Raw genomic sequence first — 18,993 nt, 5'->3', positions numbered from 1 at the left:
GTATGAACCTCAGAAACCTTATGATGGGGGACTGCAGAAATAGTCAAGAGTATATACTGTATTTTCCCATACTTAGGAAATTCTAGAATAGTCAAAACAAATCAGTAGTGGCAGAAAGCAGATTGGTGTTTACTTCATCTGGAATGAGATTGTGGCAATCAATATTAAGAGCAAGGGCACCTTTTAGGATGTTGGATATCAAGATATAACGTTGTATATCTTGACTACAGTGGAAGATACAATATTCTGTACAGTTTTCAAAATGTACCAGCTTGCACAAGTAAATGAATGTATTTTATTGAACATAAATAATACCTCAATCAAATTTTACATATATATATATATATATATATATATATATATTTACACATGCATATATACACACACCTACAACCTGATATATGTGTGCATGTGCACTGGAAAAAAGAGAGTAAAAACTTTATTAGTGTGCACTACAGAAAGATATTTATAGCAATATAACTCTTCTAGAAATTCTACTAACACAATGCCCCACACAAAATAAGCAAAAAATGTCCACAGAATTAGATACTTTGAAAACCATAAAAATAAAGGCTGCATTCCATTATCATCAGTTATGCATTAGTGGTGCATAACTGATGCACCATTATTCTTTCATTTTAAAATCAACTATTAAATGCAGTAAGGAATATATTGTTTAAAAGACACTTACAATAGCAACTGATGGGGTGAATATTGCTTTTCTAAGGCAAACAATTTTCTCCTGATGTGACAATTTTATAAAGCTGAAGTATTATTTTAAGATGCCCTTAAAATTCAAGTATATATTTTAGGTGTTATGGACACATATGGAAACAATGTATTTCATTTTCTTCTGCAGCCAGAAAGATGGTTATCAATGCTAATTTCCTTTGTAAGAAAATTTGGAATAATCTCTTGGGTTAGCTTTTTATAAAGTCATTGCTTTCCTATTAACATGGTTGTGTTATTACTTAACAGGCACATTTTTACATCTTAATTGACTGTTAAATATAGGAAAAAGCCCACAAATTTGATGTAAATGATATTTGAAATGTGTGTCCTTTAGTGACAATTAATTATTTCAATCCTTGATAATATTCCTAGGTCTCTAGAGAGAGGTAGGTAAAAGCCAATTTCCTTTTTTTAAACATCTGTGTTTGGGTTAATGTTCCTTTTAAAGTGAAATTGCGCTGTATATTTCACAATTTCTACTTTTCAATTTTTAATAAAGGCAATTTGCATTTCAAAAATAACTTGAGATCTCCAAGTCATTGAATTTCCCTGTAACTTCTTGTATAAATGTAGAAATCACCCTAAAAATAAATAAAGAACCCAAAACATGTAGACAAAAATCAAGCACCATTTTTACTTTGGAACTAGCAATGGCATATACTCTTCAGCTCACATTTTTACTTCAAATAGATTTATTAACAAAATTGAAGGGCTTAATAATTTTCAAAGAAAAATATTGCCCCTGGAGTCAAGGGCCTCTCCTGTTGAGAGGCAGACCTGCCTTTTGTGTCCATGATCCCTCTCAACTTGCTGGTGGGAATTCTCAACATGCCGTTTTGATTAAAGTTAGGAATTATTGGATCAAATGTAGATGAAAACCCTAATTTAAAAAAATAATGAACAGTACATACTTGGAAAACATTTATTTCATGTCCCTAGTACCATTGTTCCGTTGTTCTCTTTTGTCTATATTTCCCTTGTTCTTTTCTGCACAGTTTTAGATTTCATGAACTCTGCAGAGAGTCCTTTCCACGTTGGCCAGCCACCATGCTGACATACCCATCAAGTCTACCCAGAGTCCTCTGTTTAGTGAACACAAATCGGAATTTTTTGTCTTCACTTTCTCCTACCGCCTCAGGAAATACCATAAGAAAGGTAAAGTACTGAGTTTTTTCATCTTTCTCCAGCCCCCATCTTCTCCTCCCCTAACCCCAGCCCTATCACAAATATCACAAATCTTAGTGCATAGTGAATACCTTGGCCTTTTTCTAATTAAAGGCGGCTGCTCAATTCCCCAGGCAGTGCAAAAACCCTTCAGGTCCTAAAAAGAAATGACTTCCAAATCAAAAAACCAGTAAATAAGTCAGTTTGAGGCCCAAAAGCAATTATCATTGCAGGGAAGTATCTTGTTAAAAGTCTATTGTGAGTTGGCTAGTTTTGGTCTTCCAGTAATTGGAAGGCGGAGAGCAAATCTGATGCCAAACATTCATACAAAGACAACTTATCCACCTTGTAATGATATTTATGTAAAGATACTTGTGCTAGAGATGCCTAAACAGTAACAGTGTTTGTCACTTGTCAAAAATCTGCGGGGAATGAGATGATTTTATTTTAAACTACATTTATATTATTTGAATTATACTGACTTTACCAAGAATTTTAACTAATTATATAATACAATGCGATTTAGAATCTGATTCTTCAGATTGAATAATGAAGCACTGTGCTTAACTTCAGAAAGGAAGTGATTATCGAGGTGGTTAAAAAAAAGTTTAAAACTGCAGGAAAGAAGATGAAATCCCACTATTTAAACCCTAAGAGAAATTGTGTAAACAACGTGCACAGAGCTATGAAAAAAAAATTACAATTCTGGGCCTGAGAAAGGGTGAGATAATGAACAAAGATTTCATGGAAAAGTGACATTTGAGATGACCTTTGAAAGACAAAATTATTTCTACAGGCAAAGTTGGGATGTGAGGGCTTTCTAGAAAAAGGAAAGAGAATGATTAAAAAGCCTAGAAAGAGAAAAATGTGGAGCTATGTTATGCAAGCACAAACCATACAATTTCAATAGAGGAGAGCCAATGAACTGAGTAAAAATAGGCAATGTGTCTTCACTACAATTGGAGACAAAATATGTGAAATTTCCCATTTTTATGACATGGGCAGCCAAGAAAGTATTTTCAGCAGAAGTAATATCATAAGAGCTATTTGCGGAGAAATAAGTACATCTATACAGAGGATAGTAGATTGGAGTTGGGCGAACCAGAGGAAGGAGAAGTCGTGAGTTACCGTGGCTGAGCAAGAGAATTAGAGGAAATGAGGCCTGGATTAACTCTGACGCCCTTGCAGTGAAGAAGATGGAGCAAATGCGAAAGTCATAGTGTGAGTAATTTACAAAGTGCTTAAAAGGGTGGAAGAAAGAGAGCAAGGGAGTCGTTATTACTCAAGGTGAAGACGTAAAAATTTGGCAAGATTGGATAGAAACACATGTCGAGAATTCAGTCAGGGGTATATTTTAAAAGGAAGTGTCAATACAAATAAATGAACAAAAATTTCTCTCCTACATCATCAGTGTTATAAAGACAGAAATACCAAAATGGCATTTATTTATTCAAAAAGCACCTGTTCTAATAAAAGAGAAAGCAATTCAAAATTTTACATACATTATGATGTGTACTTAACACAATAAATATAGGTGATATTTATTTAGTGATTTTCATATGACAGGTGCCACACTGAAGTATATATTTATTTAAACCTCATATTATATCATCCCCATTTGATAGATGGAAAGTTCAGTGGGGTTGGGAAACTTACCCAAGGACACACAGCAGGTATACAGTGTGGGGCAAAAGTAGGATTACAGTTGTTCATGTGGAAAATCCTACAATAATTAATAAATGATAATACAAGAATAAAGTTTGTGCTTCGCCTACTCACAACCTCAAACCCACTTTTGCTCCAAGCTGTATATTGCAAACACTTTATTTCCCAAAACACATGATTTTAGTCTGCATTATGCTATCTATCTATGTTGCAATGGAAACCCAAGGGATAACTGTGGGTAAGATGATAGCAAAGAGGCATCTTAGAAGATACTGACTTGGAAGCTGCATCCTGAAAGATGAAAGAGGGGCAGTTGGATTCACGACAGATCCAGAGAGCGCCAGGAGACAAGGACTTTCCAGTCACTGAGTGCACCCTGTGCAAAGGCCTGGAGGTGAGAAGCAAAGGGTGTTTAGAAACTGTCATCCATCATGAAGCTTATTACTTTGTCATAGAAGTGTCTCTGGGGAAGAGGGCACTATTATGTCGCCAGGGCATTACTCTATGAAAATGTCACCAGAAAATTATTAAATTAGATGTCAATTAAGCAGAGGCCTCAATTAGTCATTGTATCTCACAGAATATTATTTTTTAATAAGAGAATTTGAATGACAAGCATTCAACCCTCTCTTAGGCGGCCTCTTGGGCACAACGAAGCCTCAATTCTTCATCTGTTAAGTGAAGTTTGATGAATATATCTCTGAGGTCTGTCAAAAAAAAGAAAAAAAGTAAATTTCATTGCTTCGATTTACTGTTTTTTTTCAAAGATCCATGAAAGTCATGTTGCAAAGTGAAATAGAGCCCGAGATCTCTTCTTGTACCAAGGTTATTTTGGGGGTTGGATGGTAGGTTTGTCATTAAGACAGAGAACAGAAGGTGCTGGTTTAAAACATTCGCTCTGGAGAACACTGTCTGGGGTTGGATCCTGGTTCTGTCTTTTGCGAAATGTGTGACCTTTGACAAGTGTATTTGCTATCTCTTCCTGTGTTCTGTGTAACAAACTGTCCCAGATTTACAAGCTTAAAGCAACAAACATTTATTGCACACAATTTACGAAGGTCGGAATCCAGGAGAGGCTTAGCCGGCTGGTCCTTGTTCAGGATCTCTGATGAGATGGATTAATGTGAAGAAGCACAAAAAGTCCCTGTGGATATTGGCAGTAGGTTTCCATACCTCACTATATGGGTCACTTCAAAAAAACATTCACAGGAGAGAGCGTGCATGCCCAAGACAGAAGCCCTAGTGTTTTTATAATATAATCTTGAAAAGGACAGCCCATCATATCCATAATAAACTATTCACTAGAAATGAATCACTGAGTTCAGCCCAAACTCAAGCAAAGAGGAATTAAGGTTCACCTCTTAAAAGGGGAGTATCAAAGAATTCATAAGTGTACCTTTATACTATCACAGAAAATTACTTAACTTCTAAGGGTTTCTCCATCTGTAAAATGGAGATATCAATAGTACCTCCAACAGAGGGTTTCCATTAGCTGGAATTCTCCAGAGATACAGAACAAACCAGAAATGTGTGTGTGGTGGGGGAGAGACAGTGTAAGGCAATGACTTAGCAATTTTGGAGGCTGACAACTCCTAGGATCTGCAGTTGGCAAGCAAAGAACCCAGGACAGCCAAAGTGTGTTTCAAGTCCACTGACCAGCGGGCTCAAGACCAAGAAGGGCTGATGTTTCAGTCTGAGGCCAAAGGCCAGAACAGACCAATGGCCCAGCTCAAACAATCAGACAGAAGGAGCTCCCCCTCACTCAGCCTTTTGGTTTGATTCAGGTCTTCAACTAATAAGACAAGACCCACCCAGATTAGGGAGGTTAGTCTGCTTTCTTGGTCTACCTGTTAATGTGTTCATCTCATCCAGAAACACCCTTCCAGACACAGCCAATGTTTGGCCAAGTGTCTGAGCAGCCCATGGCCCAGACAAGTTGACACAAAATTAGCCATCACCCTATGATAATGTGAATTTTGCCATTTCATAGTTTAAAAATGCTTAGAACAAGGCATACTGAGAATCCATCACTCTCGTGTTCAGATGGGACTGATTTCTATGGAAGTGGAACTTGCTGTTGAGCGAAGGCACATTGGGTGTTACGTTTTCATCCCTCCTCTACGAACCTGTATTTTACTGTGACTTTAGAGGCAGTCAGAAAACTACGTTCCCCTTGCCCTGCAAGCAAACCAGCTTCTATGTTAATTGATGATGACATAAGATGTGGACTCTTTTGTGCTTTTCTGCATTAATCTTTACCTTCTCCAGGTAATTTCCTGATAGGATGGAAAGGGATTCACTAATGTACACTTATAAATGGCCACCCTGGGAAACAACAAGTTAGGTCCAGCTCTCCGATAGCTTCATTGGGATGTTCCCCTCTTTCGTGAAAGCACTGAGAATTTCAGAGGGACGGAAGACATAATATAGGAACACAGAGAAAGAAGAGGCTGGGCAAGGAAGTCTTCAACTTAACTCTCCTCAAACTAAGTCTCCATCAGAATGAGGAGAGATGACGAAGTGCTGAAGCCAGAGGAACGCCTGACCTCAGCCCCTCTGTCTGACCTCCCCTCTGGAGTTTCCCTCTCACAGACATTGGTTTGGGGCCAATAATTTCAACATGAAGACTCTACCCAGCAGCGCCCCACCACACAGGTGCTTCTGAATGCCTTGGTTCTGGTCCCTGAAGAGGATATAATCAGGGGAATGTTCCTCCAAATATAGAAAACCTCTGCAAATCCCAAAGAGCCGGTCCCTCTTGCTTTTGGCAGGCAGTAAGATGTTACAACTTTTAAGTTAGAGTTCCTCCTTCAAGGTCGCCAGGTTAGTGCAGGATTGCAGTAAAACAAAGACAGGCTTCCCATGGAGACTTTTCAATAAAGTCCTTGTGAACACGAGGAAAACGCATCAACATATTAGCCCCTATTGTCTTCTCTGGCCCTTTATTGAAGGGAAAAGAACAATAAAAAATAGAGGGGGGAAATATAAAGGAAATGAATCTTTGAGTAGAAAATGAATAAAGTTATCTTCCAGGTCTTAAGAACAATGTCAGAATGTCTTTTTTAACTATTTTTTTAATGTATCATGTCATTTGAATAAGGCCAGGACACGTGGGAGACAGTTATAAAAAAGAACTGAGGGTAACATCTGCTATGTAATATGTATTCAGTAGATATCTGGTGAATACATCTGAACAATGAAAGATCAAGCAATGGGAAGTTACCTCCTGCATACATCAGACTTTCCTTAACTATCCATTTCTTCTCGATTTTAAACTCTACATCTTAAGAGATCTTTGAGAAACTGCTGAGCCCCAACCTCGATGTTTCTAATTCATTAAGTCGGGGCTGGAGCCTAATAGTGTGCCTTTCTTCTAAGTTCCTAGGTGCTGCTGGTGCTGCTGTTCCCAGGACCACACTTTCTAAACCACTGTCGTAAGAGAATACAACAATGGTCTGAAAGTCCAGAAAGGTGTTTTGCCATTGTCTGTTCTCTCTTATTTGAGGATATCCTAGTCCAGATACTCCAAGCCTTGAAAAATTACTTAAACATAATAAACTATATGACAAATCTACTAGATGTATTTGGACACTCTTTTACAATGAACAATTTTCATGTATTTAATCAAGTTTGATCTTCAAAATAGCTTTATGAGATGGAAGGGGCAGTACTTATTAAAATCATATTTTCTATAGATGAGAAAAGTTAGACTCAGATGGCACAGAGTAAGCAACTTGAAGATAGGGATGATGTCTTGTTCAGGTTAGTATCTTTAAAACTTAGCAATGTGAACAAAACATACAGTGTTCAGGATGTATTTAATTAGTTTATTATTTTTGCACATAACCCCTAAGTGGTAGAGTCAGGTATCAAACAGAGTAATATGCCTCTAAAGGTAGCGCTCTTTCTAATCTTCTACACTACCGTCATCTCAGAGTATCTCTGCCCCTCACTTCCTTTATTTGTACAGCAGTAGATCAATGGAGTACATTAACAACAGAGCATAAACCACAAAACTGTATGCTATTCAAGGTAGGCACAATGGCACCTTTATCTCCTCCTTCATGGGAGGGTTTCTGAGACATAATAGACACACCACCCACGTGTTTGGGACTAACAGTGTGTCGCTCTTCCCCAGCAGCCACAAAACCGTGACTGTATGTGACTGCCATCACAGAATTGCTGGCAGGCCTCAAGTTTGGAAAATAAGTTTCAGGGAAACCACGAGCCATGGAGGAGAGCCACCTGGGGATTGGGCCATATGGTCTGGCTTCTTCCTTGTGGGAGGGAAGCAGCCTCTTTAGACCAAAAGCTTAAGAGGGGTGCCTGCCAATTCTTCTAACTGGCAGCTTAAGACTGTAACCCTTGAGCTTACTCTGCTATGCTTCCAAGTTCCCAAATGTGCTTAAATCAAGGGAATGCTGCTGAATGGAAACGGATTTCCCCATCGCTGCGAGGAAACAAGGCGAGCCTTAACTCTGACTTCTAAGCAGAGTCCCAGAGGGAGTATGCCTAATTAGACCAAGGATCAAACTCCTTCATGCCCTGCCAGAGGGACCTGCACAGTTTCTGTGGGACGATGGCCATAGAATCTGTTTTCTACTCACAGGGGCCTGGCTTTCCAGAGAAAAAACATAATGCATGTTATCTTATCCAAATAATTTATAACGTTGGAAGATGTTTCCTAAATCAGTAATGGACTGAACTCTGCAGTTCTGGTATTTATACAAAAAGAAACGAGTTTCATCTATGTCTCATTAATCATATGTATCCATCCCCCTTGACTATTTAACTAATGAGATGCAAAATAAAAAGTCAGGCCTTCTTTACAAATCCGGAGCAACTTTTAAATAACTGCCAGAGAACCCAAGACATTTGTCTGTATTTATAAAATTAGCTGTTATATTAATATAAGCAACAATTGCCATATACAACTGAAAGTTTGCTGAAATCATTTTAAAACTAAGAATCAGATTATGCTTCTTTAAGAGAACACATACCTTAGATAGACATGAAGTTATTTTTGCTAAAAATATTTCCCTTTTAGGGATCTCCATGACAGAGCCATTCATTTATAAATCAAAAGAGCATCCTCGTGAGGTCAGTTTGTGTTACTAAACCCCACACAATGGAGCTGTCGGGACATTGTTCTGTCCCAGCTGAAACAATCCCAATTGCCCCAAGAGAAGGGCTTACGATCCTGGAGATACTAAACAATAAAAAATAAAAAATAAATAAATTTATAAGAAAAAAAGAAATTTAATTTAAAAATCCTAGCAAATAAACGTTTAGTACAGAAAAAGAAAAAGAGAAAGAAAGAAAGACAAGCCTTTAAGAGCCAGAGATACATTGAGCCAAGACCCAAATAAGCTGGAGCGAATTCAAAGAAGTAAAGGTTAGAGGTGATTTGTAAAGGCAGCTGCAGTTAAAGAAACATCAAATTATGAGGGGGGAAAATAAAAAATGTTTATCAAGAGAATGGGGAACAAAAAAAGCCAGAGCAGAGAAGGGCAGCAGTTTAGGGAAGGGGGTGGGATCACGGTGAGGGTCCTCAAGGGGGGTGGACCCATTGGACAAAGAGTGACAAATCGCCACCGTTGTATCATCTTCTGTGGTCTCAGCTGCTCTGATATAGAAAGACAGTAACCAGAAGCTGTTGTTGCCTGGTATCTGCATAGCTTCTAGGAAAGTGTCTTGTGAGAGGAGACTGATTTATGCAACAAATACTTAGTCAGCATTAATATATACCAGACGCTACCCTACATGCTACTTATACATCGTGTTTGTACTGCCAAAACTCACAACCCAGTGGGGGAGACAAACGTTTAATATCATTTGATCCAAGAAAATGTTTTCTGAATTATTGAATAAATGTGTGTGTGCATGCACAAACAATCAAAGAAACCTGTAACTGGAATAATTCCAACATCCTGAAATAATTAATACTGGATTAAATATGCAGGTCAACTACCAGAATCCAACATTGCAGGTTTGTTCTTCAAAATGACTAAGGTTTTGGAGACAGGAAGTTCATGTTTCTACTTTGTTATTATTCCTAGTTGAATCCCCTGAACTACTTAGTTCATTACTGAGACTTAGAATCTCAGTTTTTATTCCATGTCATCAATTTCTAAAAATTAGATTGAATATGTGGCACATAGAAAAGATTTATCAAATGCTTAGTCTTTGTATAGGAAGGTATCTTTGTTACCTTGTGAGATAGCCCAACACCTTGTTCATCCTCTGGATGGTAAGAAAGGAATGATCTCTTCAACAACTTCCCAGGGGTGTGGAAGGCATCTCAGGAAAGGATCCTTTTCATTTCTTCTCCATACTATTTACAGTTGCCTAGGAATTTTGTCCTGTGTGGCTCCTTTGCTAGGAGAGCAATGTCTTTACTGGTCTATCCCCCAACACACACACACACACACACACACACACACACACACACACACACACCTGCAGGAGTGACAGGTGTAAGATATAACTTTATACACCACTGCAGTACAAACCTCTGCGATATTGCTATTGCCTGTGCAACTGTGATTTTCCCTTTATTTTCAGTCCCTCAATATCTGAGGAAGAGACGGCCTTATTGACAGGAGGACCAGAATCACCTTGGTGTGGGAAGTGTGTGGTGTGAGAAGTGCGTGGCATGGGAAGTGTGTGGAGGACTGTTTCCAGACACAGTCCTCCAGGTGTCTGAGAAAGCACCCCAGAATAATCTGCTCTATAGAGATAAGCTTGGTGTTCCCTTTCACCAGCCCCACTGAAGCTTACTAACTCCCTGGCAAGACCTACCAGCCTTGAATCTCAGGCCAGTTGGTGTGCTTTCCTGAGCATGGTGTCCTCGTTAGTCAAATCAAGCTAATAACACCGGTCTTTCAGGTTTGCAATAAGTGCTTATGGCACCAGGGCTGGTTCTCGCCTGGTGTAGCGCCTGTTTGGAGGAGGCACTGAATGCACGAAAGCTAAAAGGTCACGTGTAACCTAGTTCCAGACTGACAACACATTTCCTCTCCTTTATTTCTCTCAGACACATACATGCTCTAGTTATGCTTCTCAGGGTGGCACTTATGTTTCTTCACCACACTTCAAGGTGCGTCTTTGCTTTTCACTTGGTGGGCTCCTACTCATCCTTCATGATCCAACACAAATGTTACATCTTTTGGATCTTTGTTGAAGTTACAAAACCACAGAGGAATTAATTAATCCTGACCTATGCTTCCAATGTTCACACAGAATTTTTGTTGTCCCTCTATTATAACACATACCACCATAATTTTAGATGGATAAATATATAGATAGACCTGTAGATGATAGAAAGACAGGTTAAACAGATAGGGAGACATGCTAAGTCAACAGATGATCTCTAAAATCAAGGGCAATAACTTATTTTTTTCTTTCTTATTTAAATTAATAGAGTGTTTTTAAGAGGAGTTTTACAGTTATAGCAAAACTGAGTGGAAAGCACAGAGTTCCACCCCCCACCTCCCCCTGCTACAAAGACACGTCCCTCACCATTAACATCCCCATTAGTGTGGGTGATTTGTCACAACTGATGAACCACCACTGACACATGATTATCAACCAAAGTCCACAGTTTACATTGGCCTTCAATCTTCATGTCATAAATCCTCTGGGTTTTGGCAACTATATGACAATATGTACCTACTATTGAACTATCACACACAAGTCAGTTTCACTGTCTGAAAATGACCTCTGCTCCACCTGTGTATCCCTCTTCCCTCACACTTGAACCTCTTCAGCCAATGATTTTTTTAACTGTCTCCATTGTTTTTCTTTCTTTTTTTTTATTTTCAGAACATCACGTAGTTGGAATCATACTGTATGTTGCTTTTCCACATTGGCTTCTTTCACTTAGCAATAAGCACTGAAGTTTCCTGTGTGTGTTTTTTGTGGTTTGACAGCTCATTTCTTTTTATTGTTGAATAATATTTCATTGTTGAATATACCACAGTTTGTTTATCCATTCACATATTGAAGGATATCTTGGCTGCTTCCATGTTTGGGTAATCATGAATAAAGCTTCCATAAACACTTGTGTACAGGATTTTGTATGGATGTGAGTTTTCAACTCATTTGGGTAAATGCCAAGGAGTCCAATTGCTGGATCATATGGTAAGGGTATGTTTAGTTTTATAAGAAACTACAAACTGTTTTCCAAAGAGGCTGTACCATTTTGCATTCACACCAGCAATGAATGAGAATTCCTGTTGCTCCACATCTTTGCCAATATTTGGTGATGTTAGTGTTTTAAATTTTTACCATTCTAGGTTTGTATTGGTATCTCTTTGTTGTTATAATTTGCAATTCCCTAATGGAATATGAGGTTGAACATCTTTTCATATGCATAATTGCCATCTGTGTATCTTCTTTAGTGAAGTGTCTGTTCAGATCTTTTGCCCATTTTTAATTGGCCTCCTTGTTTTCTTCTTGTTGAGTGTTGAGTTTTTGTATATTTTAGTTAACAATCCTTTATCAGATACATATTTTGCAAAGATTTCATACCACCTCATGGATTATCTTTTCAGTCTCTTAACAGGGTCTTTTACAGAACAGCAGTTTATAATTTTAACAAAGTCCAACTTAATATTTTTTCATGAATTATGCTTTGGGTGTTGTCACAGTCATCAAATACAAGGTCACCTAGATTGTCTCCTATGTAGTCTTCTTGAAGTTTTATACTTTTGCATTTTAGATTTAGGTCCATGACCCATTTGAGTTAATTTTTTGAAAGGTGTAAAGTCAGTAACTAGATTAATGTTTTTTGTATATGGATGTTCAGTTGCTCTAGCACTGTCTTTTCTCCACTGGTTTTCTCTTGCTTCTTTACCAAAACCAGTAGCCTATGTTTGTGTGAGTCTGCTCCTGGGCTCTGTTCTTTTACCACATTTTCCTGATTACTCTAGTTTACAGTAAGCTTTGCAGTAAGTTTTGTCATCCCCCAACTTTTCTCTTCCTTTTCAATATTATGTTGTCTACACTTGGTCTTTTGCCTGTAGAATCTATTTATTAATATCTACAAAATAACTTACTGGAAATTTAATTGGGATTGCAATGAATCTATAGTTCAAGTTCATCTCTGTGCCTGGACCCAGTGCAGAACTTTATACATTTTGGGGGCCCCATTAACTTTTGTCGATGTCAGATATCCATCAAGACAAATTAAGGGTAGATAATTTGCTACAAGCCCCAAATTTTAAGACAACAGGTTTTCAGTGATTGCTGTTGCAATATAATTACTCCCTCTTCCGTATCTGGGAAGAGGGAAGTGAGGACCATGGGGATCGATTGTGTAATATGCTGCACAACGACAAGAAACATTCTCTGGCCTGCTAATGGTCACACCTGGAACACCTGGAGCACTTCCTGCTATGTCATAAGAAACCTGTCCCTGCCAAAATGGTATTTTTGAATGTTGAATGAATATGTCTGTTGGCCAGAGACCAACATGCTGAAGCAAAATCAGTCCTCAAATATACCACGATTTCTTTGCATCTAAATCCTGGCCTGAGCTATTTCCTCTGCCTGGGACTTGTCTCCTTTGTTTCCCCACTTTCCACCTAACTCACTCCTAGTCAGCCTTTGAGAATCTACTTACACATTGCTTCTTCCTAATATGTTTCTCCCAAATGTATTGTTCTTTATGATACTTCCAGGATCAGAACACGTTGACATGAATTAGGTACTCAACACGTAACTGCTGTGTAAAATAATATATTTTACCCTGCTCAAGTACCCACTCAATATCGTGAAAACACATACTTGTGAATAATTCCTGAAAGGGTTATTTATAGATAGAGGCCAAATCTACACTCCAGAGTCTATGATATGTCTTTCGATGCAGTGTAGCACTCAGAACAATATTTGGTATTTTCAGCTCCCTGATGCAAACAGAATGGACACTCCAGATTCCAGTTCTTTGTCCTATTGGAAAAATTGCCTCCAATGTAAGAAGGCATCTTGCATCTCATCACCTTAAAGGCAGATGTTATCCATTTCCTGACTGTTCCAGTTGCAGCTTCTGGTCTTCTGCTGAAAGATTTCGTTCCATTATTTATAACTCGACCTATTAAATGTCAATGGAAAGATTCCCTGGAAAGGTGTGTTACTGTGGTTACCAAGAGCTTCTCTCATTCCAGGAAGAGCCTGCTTTCTGGGGTACAGAACAGGCTTTAAAATCAGCAGGAATCACACATGCTTAAGCAAAGATGTGTGAAGGGCACAAAGAACCTGCTATTATTTTCAAAGCATCCTGGGAAATGCCAGGAAGGATTCTGGGGTTTTCTTTCAAAATGATAACTTATGGACAGTTTGAAGCAAAGCATGGGCATTAAAGATTTGATTCTCCTGCCATAGATAGAACAGTGAGTTTTTATTCTACTGCTATCTTCCCCCACCTCAAAAAATACATTTTTTATGAGAAAGTCAAATTGGCCTGGTTTTGCAGGCAAACACTCCTCATAGAACAAATGAGCCTTTTTTTGTTAAATTACAGAAACAGCAAAAGATTTATGATTCTGCTGGACAAAATCCTTTTGTTTTAAATAGTTGCCATTTTTCCATGAAGAAATCAGACACCTTGTTGGTGTTTTCTTATAGTAAACATAAGGTCACTGGAAGGAAACAGGCTAGATGAAAGATCACCACGGTATTAAATTACTTCCATCTGCAAACACTGTAAATCCCATAGACATAAAAAGAAAAGTTATGGTTAGAGCTCTGAAGTGTCATGTTTTTGGACTTGAAAAAAGTCCTTCTGCTGAGGACTTTATTCTATTGCCAAGATTAAGAAAACATGAAGTTGTGACGCAGTAACTGGACCATGTCAAAAGCATTCTACAGAAAAATCTCACTTGTTTGCTGTTTTTCTCAGCCCTTGTCTTCCATTCACTTCTTGCACTATCTAACTTTCAAGTTTATATTGGAAGAAATTGCTATGGATTAGAATTGAAGTCCCATAGTATTAGTTCTCGACAGATTTTAAAGAACTTTTTCAAAGCATACAATTAGTCTCTTCAGTTTTTCTTCTCACTGATTAAAACCTGTTTGTGTTTGGGATAGAATTCAAAATGATACCTTTTGGAAATAAGGTACTTTACATTTGTAATCAATTAATGTTCCCCACAGTCACAATTTTACTAAATTGCATGGTAGTCTTTAAGTAGGACTTAGCTTTTTTCATCCATGGTTATTAGTAGTTACTATAACAGAGAGCAGTGCTGTTGGGCAGTCTTGGCTGCTAAGCCTCTGAACTTCATTCCCAGTTTTGAGAAACCTATTATTGCATGAGTCTGACCATCAAAGGCAGGATACTTGCTTCTCAGGCTCCTAAAAGACAACACGGATCTGAGATATCTATGCCCAGGTTTGGAATCTGGAACAAGTGATGCAAACCAGTGCGCTGGTGCCCAGTGGTTAATGACAATAAGGTGGTGGTCAGGGAAGCACTGCATGGTGAATAGTGGAAGCAGGGGTGAACATTCCAAGAAGGATGTTCCCATAACATGAACTTCACTGCTGCTCCAGTTCTGATATTTAATAGTTTTATGTCCTTGGACAAAAGAGTTAACAACTTTGTCTCAATTTCTTCATTTGTAAAATAGAGATAATAATAGTCACTATCCCATAACACCACTCAAGGGTTGAATGAATTAGTGGCCATAGAACAGTACCCACACAAAGGGAGGTCTTCCCTGGCATTACCTGCATGGTATGAGCCATTCTTATTTTCCTATGGGTGTGCACATAGACTGAACCACATTCCTCAACATTTTCTTCATTTCTAATTTTTACTTAAATTAAAAAGAGCAGTGTTCTGTTGAGCACAACCTAGGATTGTGACTGAAGACCATCTATAAACTTATTTGTATTTTCAATACAAAATACACCCTCACTTGAGGCTCATTTTAAGTTCAGAAGTGGGGTATTTGGGAGAAAGTCATTTTTATTGATAGTGCTCCATTTTCAGAATGCTATGACATAAAAAGTCTGTGTTCATTTTGACAGTAACCATCCTGGCAATATCGCCACATTCATTCATTTCTGGATGTGGTATAATACAAAGGGTGATCCAGATGCTTGAAGTAACTGTAAGACCTTCTGAAGTTGTTATGTTAAAGCAGAATGACTTTTAGAGTTCTGCTGAAAATAGACAAAGAGGAGTAATTTGTCTATTGGTATTTACTCTCAAGTCCTCAAATACACCTCAAGGAAAGAGACAGAGCAAGCAAGGACACCATGGACCTTCAACTCCTGAAAACAGGGCAGATGCGAAAGCTCTGCTTGGCTTTTGTCCACACAGCCTGAAGACACATGGAGAGATCACCAGGGAGAAAAACACCAGGGTAAACTACGTCATGACTGGCAGGAATCTGGCTCCATGGTTAAGAATTCCAGTAAGCAGTCTGGGACGTAGTAACACCAGAAGCTTTCTTGGATTCTCTTTTTCATACGATCTCTTCTCAGAGGATCTGAAGCAAAATGGAGAGATAAAAGATGATACTGACAAAAGTTCTAGCTGCGTCAAAGGAAATCCATGTGGTTTGCATGCCTCATATAGCTCCTGCTAAAAAAGGAAGACAGCTGTTGACTGCAGGAAGGCCCAGACTGCTGTGGCCAGTAGCTTCAGGCCACTAATTACAGTCAGAGGCACCAGAGAAGGTACACTCTTTAAAAATCTGTCTCATAGCCTTCAGTATACTTAGTTTCTTCCAAATACGGGCTGCTTCTCATGACCTGAGATTAACCCAGGAGAACCAGGCATTACCCGACCTTGCTATGGAATGATGATTATCATTTTAGGGGAGTAGAATGTGGGACTCTTGATGAGAACTTGTTGAGTTTCCACCTTGCCTAGAGGACTAAGTAAATTTTGCTAACATGCATGCATTTTGATAAATTACATACATTTGATAACTAATTAATTGGGAAAAAAACCCTTTCTTCATCACAAGTGACATGTTGGCACTGCAGTGACATAGAGAGGCTGGACAGCACCAGAGGTAAACTCGGGCCACCCTGGCTCCTATTCTGGCTCATGTATTAATTGCCTGTGTGACTTTAAATGTGACCTCATGCTTCTGTTGTCGTGCAAAAATGAGAGAGTTGTCTGAGATCACCTCCAAGGTGATCTCTATGTCTAAATTATGTAACATGATTTCAGGGAGATTTTTTGTAGTTAAAAACCATTTTAACGTCAACAACAACAAAAAATCCACAACATTCACACAGGCCACTCTCTTGTGTCAGAAAATAGAATACCTGTACTCATAGATACAACCATTCAATTTACAACATAGATACATATAGATGTTGACCTATCCTGCAATAAACATTTCTCATGTACAATGTTGAAAAATAGTGTATTCCTAGTATCTAGTGTATTCCTAATATTCCTAATAATAGTGTATTCCTAATATGACATAAGGCCAATGATATGGGCAGGGACCAAGTTATTAGAGAGGTACTGAACCATTCATAAAAATCATACAATACAATGATGACAATAGTGAGGATAATAATCAATAGGTATTAGCTATAGGGCACCTACCATGTGACAAGCCCTGATATAAATGCTTTAGATATATTCACTTATTCAATCTTCAAACCATCCTGGGTATGACAATTATAGTTCATGTTAGGAGTTAGGAAATCGAGACAAGGCCACACACCCAAAATGTAGAAGGCCGTGGTTTGGAACCATGGCAGTTCAGCTCCTGATTCTGTGCTCTTAGGCATCCTACTATAAGCTTTTTAAAGTTGGAGAGCAGATTAATACAACAAATTATTTTGTTAAAAATGTGACAAAATAATTCAAACTGGAATTAGTTCTCATTCTAATTGTGTGATTTATTACCTCTATAATGTGGGAAAACTAGTCAACCTCCTAATAATCACTTTCTTCATCTGGGAAATGAATACATTTATTTAGGGAAAATATTATATGGAATAATCAAAAGGATTTGATGAGATTAAGAATGTAAAATTATGTAGCTCAAATAACAAAGTAGTTAATGTATTTAGCAAACATTTATGGAATACCTACTATGTGTTAGACACTGGTATGAAGGATATGGCAGTGAACAAAACAAAGTTCATGCCATCATGGAACTTACATTTTTGTGGGGAGATGGAGATTTTGAAAAGCGTACCAATTACAGGCAAATTCCCGACTATGATCATTGAATGTTTTCTTTTTCTATTGCTGGGTAACAAATGCAGTGATTCTGAGTCAGGAATTTTCTAAAGGCACAGTAGAGATGACTCTTTGCTCCAGGGGGTGACTTGGATGCCTGAGAGACAGAGTAGCTAGGACTGCAACATTACAAGATACATTACAAGATAGCTTAGTGTCAGGAGTGAGATGGCTGAAGCTCCAAGAGCCTCAGCTGGGATGCAAACATGTGACATCAACATGCTAAGATTTATGTAGAGAATTAAAATAAAGTGATATGATGCTAAGTGATTGGGGACTAATTTGGAAAATGTCCAAGAAAAGCCACTATGAGGAGGTAACAAAGTTGAGACTTGAAGATAAAGCAGGATTCAGCACAGTGGAGATGAAGAAGTAGAATTCCAGGCAGAGCTAGTACAAAAGCTCTGAGGAGAGAATGTGGAGCACAGGAGGATGTGGAATGACATAAGGCCAATGATATGGGCAGGGACCAGGTTAAGTGTGGCTTTCTAAGCCAGGTTATAGCATTGAGATCTTATTATAGATCTATGGGAAATGATCGAAAAGTTTTGAATAGAAGAGTAATAGGACATTAAAATAAAATAGAAGAAAATAAAGAAACAATAAAATGAACAACAAAATGAAGCCATATTTCAATGTCCTGTGACTACATCTATTGTGATCCACCTCTAGAATCTTCAGAGTGACTCCTAATTACCAACTCTCCTGATCATTAACAAAATAGAATAGTTAAATCTGTTTTCTGCTCTAACGATACATATAGAAAATATTTACAAAATTAGTATTCATCTAAAATATGAACAAAATATTTGGGGCTGCTGAATCTTATAAAACTTACTGATTTCACTCCAAGTCTAGAGAAGAACATTTCATTCTTTTATCACTCATTTGGGCATCTATTCACTCAGCCAATTTTCCACTTGTCACCTGGTATCAATAAGTGCCAATAACATAAAAATTTGTCACTGAGTTTCTGTTTTCATGGCATATCTATGGCACAGAGTACATTTTTAATAGAGAGTGCTACTAGAACACAAAGGAAGAAAAACAATATCTGATACTCCAATGCAGAAAATACTGAAAACCACTTAGCAAGTTATGTGCCCTGGGAAAATGCACTTAAACTAATTAAAGTGGAATTTATAGCAAATGTTTATCTCTTGACCCAAGAAGCTCTTGTCATACTCCTAGAAAACACTGCACTTGGGCGC

This window comes from Artibeus jamaicensis, unplaced genomic scaffold (genome assembly GCF_021234435.1).
Source record: "Artibeus jamaicensis isolate MK-2021 breed Jamaican fruit bat unplaced genomic scaffold, CSHL_Jam_final contig_76, whole genome shotgun sequence".
NCBI lineage: Eukaryota > Metazoa > Chordata > Mammalia > Chiroptera > Phyllostomidae > Artibeus > Artibeus jamaicensis.
This window is presented reverse-complemented; position numbering follows the sequence as displayed.